This window comes from Phycodurus eques, chromosome 9, assembly GCF_024500275.1.
Source record: "Phycodurus eques isolate BA_2022a chromosome 9, UOR_Pequ_1.1, whole genome shotgun sequence".
In the NCBI taxonomy this organism is placed as follows: Eukaryota; Metazoa; Chordata; class Actinopteri; order Syngnathiformes; family Syngnathidae; genus Phycodurus; species Phycodurus eques.
Window position 1 is genome coordinate 29333539 of NC_084533.1, and position 12290 is coordinate 29345828.

The following is a 12290-nucleotide window of genomic DNA, read 5'->3' on the forward strand; positions in this document are numbered from 1 at the left end:
GGGTCTGGGATCAATAGCTTCATGTAGTACTAGTACAGATGGAGCCGCAGAGTGCAGACCATAAGACAACACGCACCGGCCGGCACCGGCATATTCTCCATCCTCTGCAAGGAGCGACTAATAGTGACGCGCCGATGAGCCGAACGAACGGTGTTTAGCTTCTACTGCCCCCAGGTGGCCAAGGAGAGCGCACCAGAATGAGTAGCGCAATGTGCATTAAAGAAGGAAAGGTGACAAAAACTTGAATTCTATTTAATTATGTTAGGACTGTATGTTTTTATAATGTTATGGTGTGCTATTTCTTCTCATTAGAAAACACATTACGCTGTTTTTGTTTTTGTACAGATGGAACAGATTAACGGCATTTCCATTCATTTCAATGGAGAAAGAGGATTTGAGCGGAAACGCTATTTATATCATAATTTGATTCCAATTTTACGTCAACATTCTGAAAGATGAAATGCAAATGTAGTGTACTTAAAAGTTCGATTGACTTGAACCGTAATTGACTTAGTTGAAGATTGAATTCAGTAATTCTGTCACGCACCACCAGAGGGAGCTTGCATACCACTCGTGGTGCTCGTACCACACTTTTGAGAACTGCTGGAAGAGATGACTAAATCTTAGCTCATTTTACAGAAGTATAAAATAAGTAGCTATGGTATGGACACACGTAGTACAGGTAGATGTAGTATCGATATACTTTGGATGCGCAGCAGAAGGACAAATCAGAAAAGGATTGATCGGGATAGAGATATGCGGAAAAGTATATCGATTGTAATAGATTGAAAGTGTAGCCGGAATAGCGCCGCACGGCGGTCACGTGACGGTCACCATGCCGACGTCCAATTGGTCTTTCATTCATTTCCGTGTCGCCGTGCAAATTTAGCTCAGATGTGTGCGTGTGCGTCGCCGCCTTCCAAGCTGTTTCTTTGCTCACACACAAAAATCCAATCGTCACTTCTCCTTTTCAACCTTCTGTTCTCCTCCTCCTCTCATTTCCTTTCCTCCTTGCACACCTTCCTCCTCCTCCTCCTCCTCCTCCTCACCCCCCAGCAAGTGTTGAAGTGTTTTAATTGTGCTGAGCTGGAATCAATTAAATACGGAATTAGCAGGCACTGTTGAAACTACTTACACACATGCACCGTTCCAAAGACACTCATTAGCATTAGCACTAGCATTACGCGACACTGCATAGCTTATACTTATACTTGCGCTTAATAATCACAATTAGCCACAAGCTCACTGACTTGCTTTCATGATAATAACATATAATTACACACACTGACTAAGTGTCCTAATGACTCACTTCCACTCGTGTGTGTGCGTGCGTGCGTGCGTGTTGCTTATGCGTCAAGTGACTTTTGCTGGTCGGACGCCGAGTCCACATTTTCTCGCGGGCAACAGGCTAACATTAGCTCGCAGGCTCACAACCATTTAGCATCAAGTGTCGTGATTTGATCGATCGATTGATTTGAACCAGATGCACGGCCGGCGTTGTGAAGATATGACTTTGGAAACTCACTTGCTGAAGATGAACTTGTTGAAAAGGGAATAGTCATGGAACTATTTCACTGACTTTCTCAAAGAGAATATAACTCATTACATTTGACAACATTTGATGACTTTGCTTCATTTGGAACGAATGCGTCAACAGGACCCTCGGATGTTTCCTCTCAAAAAGTCGATTCAAACCTCAGATCATTATTTTGGAATTAACCAACTCACTATTTGCTCTTTACACAAATAATAATCTGATCACAAAACCTGATGAAATGTAAATAGATCATTAAAAAAATTTTTTTGTTGCATATTTGTGTACAGCATGTGGAAAACGTGATAGCATATTAACCTCATGACAAATGCGCACAATTTCAACAATATCACAAGAAGGGAATGTTCCTTAATAAGTTCCAAATGATCAAGATGAAACTGTTCAAAATTCAACGTTCCTTTGTCTTCCAAAGTGTAAATATGCGTCGAACGGTTCCAAAATCTCAGACGAACTCATAGATTTCCCCACAAGGTGGTACTTGGGGGCCATGTTTGTTTGAGATGAAGGCAGAATGGCACGTGACCGGAGAGAGCCAATCGCAGAAGTCAGCTTTGAAAGGACGTCGTGAGACGAAAACAGATATTTTTCCGACGTAATCGATATTGTAATCGAGCAGCTGTAATTTCATTTTCCCACTGATGTAAACGACGACAGGTACGTACATTTTGTCATGAAATGTCATAATCGCGTTACGTGTTAGAAGGTTACGTTAGAAGGAACCGCCTCGTGACCCGATCGGTCTCGTTGCGCGCATTCCGTTGCGTGCGCCGCCGCACCTCAAACTCACCGTAAACCTGAAACCGAAGGCGCAAGACAAAACTGCAAACTTGAGCAAGAATCACGGAAGTTGATGCAAATGAGCGTTGCTTTCGCGGGCCCAGAAAACGATGTGACGGGCCAGATCTGGCCCCCCGGGCCTCGAGTTTGACGGCCGCGCGTCACTTCACGAAGACGCCGATCGCGGCGCGACGGCCGCGTCGGTCACGCGACGCCACGACCGTGAGCGTCGGCGTTTGGCGAGATGAGCGGCCGCCGGAAAAAGATTGCGCGCCGGCGGCGAGAGGAGAACCGAGAAGACAATCGTGTTCTCCCCTGCGGCGACCCGGCCGCTAGGGGGCGTTCTGGTTTGGCGGGCAGGAGGAAACTCGACGCGGGGACCGGAAGTCCTTCCTTCCCTCGCATCGTTGTCGCCGCTTCCTGCGCGACGCCTTCACTCGGGCCGGACGTTTGTCTCCTTTGCCTTTGCCTCTGCCTCGTCCTTCTTGTCAGCACGCCACCCGCCTCGCTTTCTCGTGGAAAATCACCCGGACGGCCTCGGGGACGACGCGCCCAACACACGCACACACACACAAACACACACAATGAGACAGGAAGTTCAAGAGCGTGACGGTCCAAACGTGTCAACTGTTGCCACAGGAAGTGAAGTCACGTCAACATTTCACACGCACACACTCGGCGTGAGGTTCTGTGTGTGCGTGTGTGTGTTAGACATGAGTGTGTTGTGTGTTATTGTGTGTACACGTGTTATTGTAGCCTGTGTGTGTTAATTACCTGTGTATGTTTTGGTCTTTGCATGTTTTTTGTGTGCATATATGTCGTCGTCGTGTAGTAATTGTCTCTGTATGTTATTGTGAGTCTGTGTCGTGTGTGTTATCGTGTGTATAGTGGTGTCATGTGTGTGTGTCATTGTTTGTTGTATGTAATGTAATGTGTATGTTGTTGTGTTAAAGCATGTAGTTATTGTATGTTATTGTGAGTGTGTGTCATTGCGTGTTTGTTATCTTGAGTGCGTGTTTGTGTTATGGTGTGTGTGTGTGTGTTTGCGTGTTCCAGTGTGTTATTGCATGCATGTGTTGGGAAGTGGCTGCCGTGGGTTGGCGCCAAGTCGCCTTGTTTGGCGTTGACGCCTCAGATGTTCTCGGGGGCGGGGGGGGGGGGGGGGCTCATGAGGGGCCTTATGGGGGTGATAATGAAGCTAACACCTTTGTCACTGCAGATTGTCACACACACACACACACACACATACACACAATGCAGGTGCAGAGTATTAGTATTAGGAATATGAGCATGTTTGCATTGCTACATGCTAACAGTGCACTCAAACTACACTGAAAACAATAACACACTCACACAACACGAATAATTAATCACCCTAACAGCACACTAACAACACAACACAAAGTAAAAAACACGAACAACACATTCCACTAACAATACAAACACACACATTAAATGCTAACAACTCACTAATGCTACACTAACATAATACAAACACACTATGAATACACAAATACGATAAAAACACTAACACTAACAAAGTAGTTGTGCTGTACAGTCATAAAAATAATTAATGATAACATACATGACATGGTGAACAAACATTTTTTCAAATGTGTTTTTCATATCTTTTGGTGAATCAACATTACACACACACACACACATCAAAACACCAATCATAACACACACGACTTATTAACCTGACCTAAACACACTAACAATAGCACACACACACACACACACTAACAGTACACCAAAACTACACTACACACTAGAAACAAAAACACACTCACAACACGCTAACACAACAGTACACATTGTAAAATACCCAAAATAGCATCGAGTGTAGAAGTACACTAAATTGCTGGTGAGGTTGTGTGCATGCATGCATGCGTGTGTGTGTGTGTGTGTGTGTCCACTTGTGTGTGCATGTTAGCATAGCATAGCAAATAAAATAAAGAAATATATAGGCACTGTAACAAATACACACAGTAACAAATATATACATGCAATGGAAAATATACACACACCGTTACAAATACACAAAACACACACTTTATTAATACTGTACACAAACGCATACATAGGTACACACAAAATAAAAATAACAAAGTATCAAGCACACACACATAATTACAAATACACGAGTTCAACTAGCAAGAGTAAATACACACACACAATCAAAATTGCACACATGCACACACAACACAAAGCTGTGGTGCTGTGTGGGCATTGTATGCGTGTGTGCTGGTGTTGTGTGCGTGCGTGCGCGCGTGTGCGTTGGTGTTGCGTTGGCACGGTCGCGTTGGCCATCTGCGTCCGGTGCTGACATTGGCGCTAATCGCGGCGACTAATGGCGCCTCATTAGGCGCTGGCCATGATGGCGCCATCAGATGTGGCACTTGTTCACAGCTAAACGGCTAAATGGCCAAAGGGCTAAATAGCTAAGTGGCGAAAAGGCTCAACGGCTAAACGGCTGACTAGCTGAGCGACTAAACGTCTTCTCAGCTAAATAGCTAAATGGCCGAAGCATAGATATGAATAGTCAGCTACGACTCACCTCTATTGAGCCGCGTGCCTACGGTGACGGTCGCTACGAGAGGCAAAGTCGTCAGCGCATTCTGACGACGTACGGTGGCGTACAATTACGCCAATGGAACTGGCAAGAACCTTTCAGCGGGTACACTTTGGCATTGACAAAAAAGTAAACCTCCAAAAAATTGGTTGATACGTCTTTTTCAATTTCCATGTCCGTGCGTTGCCTTTGATAGGAACATTGCCCCTACCGACACGGCTGCCGTGTTGGCGCATCAGATAGCTGGGCTGCTATAGCGTGCCGCCGTATCTAGTCTTCTCTTCGTATCTGCGGCCGAAACGATTAAATGGCTAAAAAGCTAAACAACTAAATGGCTACAGACGCTAAATGGCCAAAGAAGGGCTAAAAAGCTAAGCGGCCGTTACCTTTCCTGCTTCGGTCACCCGAGGAGAAGTTTCCCCCGGGGTCGAAGCCGTCCTCTTCGGGGTTAACTCCGTCCGGCGGTTCCGGTGGCCGAGTGAGAGGCAGGCGGGAATAAACACCACAGGCACCCGTATGCTGCGCCGGTAGCGCTTTACTAGCTTTACTGCACTCGGTGTTGTTGGGGACTAACGGCTTCTTTATACACGCGCTGACGTCGCTGCGGCGATCCGGCGCGCAGTTTGCCTTGATGCTGGAGCGCAACCCGCGCGCGCTGTTTTGAAAGCGGGCTGCGGTTCTCCTCCAAGTCGGGGGTGTCGCTACGGCCGCTGTTGGCTAGGACGCCACGGGGTGGAGTTTCTTCGGTATGTTTGGGCCATTTCCGCTTTTTACTCTCCGGGACAAGGAACAAAGCAACAACAATGGCGACCGTGGAACCCGCTAGAGCAAATGGATGCGTTTAACCATGTTGCAAAATGGATGGAGAAGGCGGCGGCGTAGGTGTTTTTTTTTTTAAAGATGGCGGTATTGAGGAACCAAGCGGAAAGCCGAGTACGTCGTCACAGCGTGCGACTAAAAACGGTCCGAATCACGCGAGATGATCTCCGTGGCGTTCTGCGCGCGCCGACAATTTGCACAAACGCGTCGGTCACGTGATGCAAAAAGTATGAAGAGGCCTGAACCCGTGACATGAGTTCCACGAGATGATGTCATTTCATTACACAATGTTTGTAATCTGTGACACGACTGCGCGAAAATGTGCTTTGGAAATGTCCGTGATTGCAATTTTAGTTACATTTGAAAAAGCTGCAAAAGCTCCGATTTTCTTTCACGTCACTTCCTCCTTCGAAAGCCGACGCTCGCGAGTGGCTCTCTCTGGTCACGTGTCATTGTCAAACATGACCTATTTTTCCAAATATGAACTTGAAGCGCCACCTTGTGGTGCAATCTATTAGTTTGCCTGGACTGGTAGTTACACTTTTGGACACATCAAAGTACATGGGACATTTGAGTTTTGGGACTTTCTTATGGAACACTCACGCGCGCATTTGTCATTAGGTCAACATGGTATCACGCTTTCCACACGCCGGACACATTTTGCACGATATATTTACTGTACGTCTTATCGTGTTTTGCTATCAGTTTATTCTTGGCGTAAGGAACAAAAATGCGGTTAAGTCCAAAATAATGATCGATGGTTTGGATCCACTTTTTTCTGAGGGTCCTGTCTCTGCATTCTTTCAAAATGAAGAAAAGTCAGCAAATGTCAAAAGTTGTATTACTTTGAGAAAGTCAAAGATTAACTTTTCCACAGGATAACTTGGAATTGGAACCAACTTCCATGACAACGTTAGTCTCAGTCAACGCGCGCATTCTAGAAGCATCGCACGCACGCACGCACGCACGCACACGCACTCACGTGCGCACGCACGCTAAGCTCGCGATCACGTTGACTTCCGGCAAAACGTGGAGAAAAGGCTAAATTGCTAAATGCTAAATAGCTAAACTCCCTCAAACTGAACCCGAATTGTCCTTCCTAAGAAGCAGAGCCTCCTTCTTAAGGGAACCACAAGTTTCCTTAAACAGAATCTGGACGTCGAAGTAGCACGATGAGGCGTGAGCAGCTCGCGTCATCCCTCCGTCTGTCCGCGGCCGCCGCGCTGGTGCGGCAGCTGGAGGTTCAAAGTTCAAGCGGGTTCCGCGCGGAGCCTCTCGTCCACACAATGACGGGCGGGAGGCGGTCCGGCGGGAGGCGGTCCAGGTGGCCGTCTGCGGCGCGGCGCGGCGCGGTGCCGTCGGTGTGGATGAAAAAAAAAACAAAAGCTCCTTTTTACGGAGCTGACCGCAAACGCGTCACACGCACGCACATCCAATGGTACATCAAAACGCCTAAATGGCTAAACAGCTAAAAGTTTCAAAATCCAAACAGGTAAATGGCTTAAAGGCCAAATGGCCAAAGGGATCAGAATCAGAATCAGAATCAGAATCAGAATCAGAATCATCTTTATTTGCCAAGTATGTCCAAAAACACACAAGGAATTTGTCTCCGCAAACCCCGCTATCTTTTGAGTCCGTCGAGGTGGCAGTGGCTTTTTATTATGATTTTTGTTGTTGTTGTTGTTGTTGTTTTTGCACGGTGACCTTTTGGTCAAGCGACGGCCGGGCCTTCTCCGCCAGCCCGAATGGCGCTCGGCTACGTCGACGAGCTCCGTTGCGACGGGACCCGAGCGCGCGTTCCTGCCGAGAACTTCATGTCAGCTTTTGTCTTGTTGTCGTTGTTTCGGGGTTCCCGAGTCTGCTAATAATAGTTACTTAGTGTGTGTGAGTGTGTGTCGCGTGTTGTTGCCAGCGCAGTTGTAAAGTTGTAATGCGAAGCATATGCGGGCCAGTCTGTTGCGTTATTTATTGCGAACGTGCGCGACCGTTTCACGCGTCATCTTTCAGCGCCGCATGACTCTAATTAACGCATCATTAAAAGCATAATTCGCATCATTATCCTTTCGCGCCAGGCGACGAGGCGGCGGGAAAAAAAAGAAGAAGAAAATGTGTCTGTGAAGAAGCCAAATTGGAAAGCACGGCAAAACAAATCCGCCAACCGTCCTCTTTACTGGATCATTAGAGCGTATCAATATCCAAAATCATCTTTTGGAACAATTACAAGATACCCTGTTCAAAATTGAAACTATTGCAGTGAAAGTCGTGCAACTGATTTCATTACTTTTCTTCATTTCGAATGGATGCTTCAACAGCACTCGTCGACGTTTGCCCTAAAGAAAAAAAAAAGGGCATGAAAACCGTCCATTTCCATTTTCAACAGCGCTCCGGTCGCCCTTCCCGGCTGACTTCGGACGAAAGGCGGACTACGCCCCGAACTGGTCGCCGGTCGGTCGCGGGGCACATATAGACGCGGACGACCGCTCGCACTCACATTCACTGAGTGGGAACTGAACCCACGCTGCCCGCACCGAAGTCAGGCGAGTGGACCGCTGCGCCTTAAAACCACGGAATGAACCCCATATTTGTTCTTTCCACATGAACTCATCACAAAACACGACGAAATGTAAATACATCATAAAAAAATGCGTTTGCTGCATTTTACGACCCCGATTCCAATGAAGTTGGGACGTTGTGTTAAACATCAATAAAAACAGAATACAATGATTTGCACATCATGTTCGACCTATATTGAATTGAATCCACTTACAAAGACAAGATATTTCATCTTCAAACTGATCAACTTGATTGTTTTGAGCAAATCATCATTCAGTTTGAATATTATGGCTGCAACAGGTTCCCAAAAAGCTGGGACCGGGTCATGTTTAGCACTGTGTTCCATCACCTTTTCTTTGAACAACATTCAATAAACGTTTGGGAACTGAGGACACGAATTGTTGAAGCTTTGCAGGTGGACTTCTTTCCCATCCTCGCTCGATGTTACAGCTTCAGCCGTTCAACAGTCCGGGGTCTCCGTTGTCCTATTTTAGGCTTCATAATGCGCCTCGCATTTTCAATGGGAGACGAGTCCGGACCGCAGGCGGGCCAGTCTAGTACCCGCACTCTTTTACGACGAAGACACGCTGTTGCAACGCGTGCAGAATGTGGTTTGGCATCGTCTCGCTGAAATAAGCAGGGGCGTCCGTGAAAAAGACGTCGCTTGGATGGCAGCGTATGCTTCTCCAAAACCCGTATATACCTTTCAGCATGAATGGTGCCTTCACAGATGTGTAAGTTACCCATGCCATTGGCACTAACACAACATCACAGATGCTGACTTTTGAACTTTGTGTCCATAACGGTCCGGGTGGTCCTTTTCCTCTTCAGCCCGGAGGACACGACGTCCACCATTTCCAAAAACAATTTGAAATGTGGACTCGTCGGACCGCAGAAAACTTTTCCACTTTGCGTCAATCCATCTTCGATGAGCTCGGGCCCAGAGAAGCCGGCGGCGTTTCTGGGCGTTGTTGGTAAATGGCTTTTGCTTTGCATAGTAGAGTTTCAAGTTGCACTTCCGGATGGAGCGCCCAACCGTATTTACTGACATTGCTTTTCTGAAGTGTTCCCGAGCCCGTGCGCTGATATCCTTTACACGTCGCTGTCGGCTTTTGATGCGGCGCCGCCCGAGGGATCGAAGGTCACGGGCATTCGATGTCGGTTTTCGGCCTCGCCGCTTACAGGCGGCGATTTCTCCGTAAACCGCTGGATCTTGATACAAGGTACAAGGTACTTTTATTGTCAATTCGTCAGTATGCGTAACACATACAGAGGCTTGAAATTACGGCACTCAATGGCCCGAGGTGCTACAAAAGACACAAATAATGACATCAATATTAAAGCTAAATAAACTGTAGTACATATGCAGTATAAAAAGTATTAATTGACTGTGCAAATATCATAGTCGAGGTCAGAGAACAAATAAGACATTTATAAATGAGATGACAAAACCCCATTGCTGTTGAAGTGGCTCGCGCAACCCTGGGTCTGGTGTGTGCGCGTGTGCGCGCGCGCGTGCATCTACATGTTTCGTCAGAGTTCAGAGTTCAGGTGGGCAGAGGACACAAGAGGCAAAGCGGGCAAAGAGTTCAGTTTCCCGACAGCCCGATGAATAAAAGTGTCTTTGAGTCGGCGAGTCCTGCCCCGCAGACTCCGCGGTCTCCCGCCTGATGGCGCCGTAAATAAGAGCGAGAAGATGGGGCGGAGAAGGTCCCTTATTGAGCTCCGGGAATAACGGCCGCTCCCACGTGCCGCAGCCGACCCACGCCTGCGAGTGTTGTCGTTTGCCGCTCGGTTCGTGCGTTAACGTGGCACCTTCGAGCTTCCCGGCAGCCTGGCCGTAACATTTCACATTTGATGGATGGATGACGCTAGCAGACGTTTAAAAGATGCTTCGCTTGAACAATCTGCTGTTGAAATACATCGGGTTTAATTCTCCCACCTGTGTGGAGTTTGCATGTTCTCCCCGTGCCTGCGTGGCTTTTTTGGTTTCTTTTTCGTTCTCTTTGGTTTTGTTCCGTGATAAACTTCGGCCGGGAGCGATCGGTAGACTGCGGTCCAAACGATATATATTTGTCTGCGATTTTGCTAAATCGACGATGCAAGAAACGGTCAGCATCATTTGTCGGTCATCGCTCGTTAGATTGAGATTTTTTTTTTTAGATTTGTCATCAAACCTCTTCACGATGAATCGCTGGGAAAAAGAAACGATGGCGCACAACAGCGTTTCAGCGCGTTCAATAGGTTGTAAAAATGAAACAAAGACATTTGTGGATGACGTGAACTGATGAATACGACAATAATAATCATGATAATAATAATCGTCATTTGACTCAACGCCAGCAGAACCATCGAGTGCGGAGCATAAGACGGCGGCGTGTTACGACTAAAAGCGTGCGTTAAAGGTTTCGTTCACGCTGCCGTCGCCGGTGACGACGGCCAGCAAAATGGCGCATTTGAGTCACGTGGGTTATCATCACAACGGAATGCCAGGCGGCCATCTTGGCGCGGCGGCGTGACATTGAGGGAAATCGCTCGGCTCGTTCGCCTAAGGGGCTGAACGCAAGCAGCACGTCGTTTTGTTTTGAATTTGAGCGAGGCCCTCGGGTGCGCCGACGACATTCCTCGACTTGTACTCGTGTCAAAATATCAACAGAAACATTCTCATCCGAATCAAATGACATCAACGAAATGAACGTCGACGACGTCGACATCGACCGCGTACTGCGCGTCCGTCCGTCACGTAAACAAAGTTGATGACATTAGACCTTCGCAATGTTGACATCGATGCCGTCACTAACGACGTTAACGTCGCCGACGTCGAAGATTAACGACGTCGACGGCAGCGACGGCGTCAAGAACGATGTCGGCGACATTAACGCGAGCGAACGACGTCAAAGGCGTGAACAATAGCACTTAAATGTACGACGTGAAGACGCCATTCATCGCCTTCGTCACTGACAAACAAGATGAACGACTTTTCAAATATCAACAACGAGAACAACGACGACACTATAAAGGACGTCGACAACATCGACGAGAAAGTTGGCTAAAAACCTCGACGACGTCAGGAACGATGTCGGCGACATTAACGCAACGGATGGCATTAACGAGACGAACGACGATATCGACGACATCGCCGCACCGGTGGCGCCGACATCGAAGACGCCGCGAATATCGGCGGGACGTCCGTTCGTAACGGGCGAACGGCGGCGCAGGCGCACGCGTGCCGTCGATGCGTGACGAGCGCCTCGTTTGAATGCAAATCGTGCGAGTGACGTGTTAATTTACCGAACGAGCTTCAGAAGGTCTTATTATTATTCTTAACTCATTCGCGTCACGCATCTCTCTCTCGATATACGTGCATATTGTACACCCTATATATATATATATATATATATATATATATATATATATACACACATACTACAGATGCAGTATGTTGTATAAGTGACCGATGCTGCGTTATGTCTTATTTCTTCCTCCGTGTTGAATCGTGTGACTTTAGTGTAATTAGCATGTCATTACAATGTCATTATGAGGTGCTTAAGTCATTTTACACCTTTTAATCTTCTCTGGCACAAAAACCTGCTGACATTTTGGGAGCCGGTCTGTCGTTGGTCGCCGTGACGACAGGAAGCGATCCCGCCGCGTCCCGCCGTCGGAGTCGATTCGATCGGATTTGGGGAGGCGGGGCGTCCGGGGGCCACGCCCCCCCCCCCCCGTACGTTGGCCGATCGTAGCGTCAGTTGTGCGTTTTGTTCCAAATGTGGATAAGTGTGATCCGGGTACAATATATGTAGTCAGTACATACTTACGACAAGTATTTAGTTGGCTGACGCGGACGTACTTTGAGTTGCGTGTACTTGACTCGTGGGCGGGACGACGCCAGCTGTCCGTCAAGCACACAAAGAAAATTGGCGCGTCGTTGAGATGTTCAAAAAAAAGAAAATGACGAGAAACGTTTGACTTGAACTGCTCTGCCATCTGTCGGCGTCTTTCTTTGTTTCC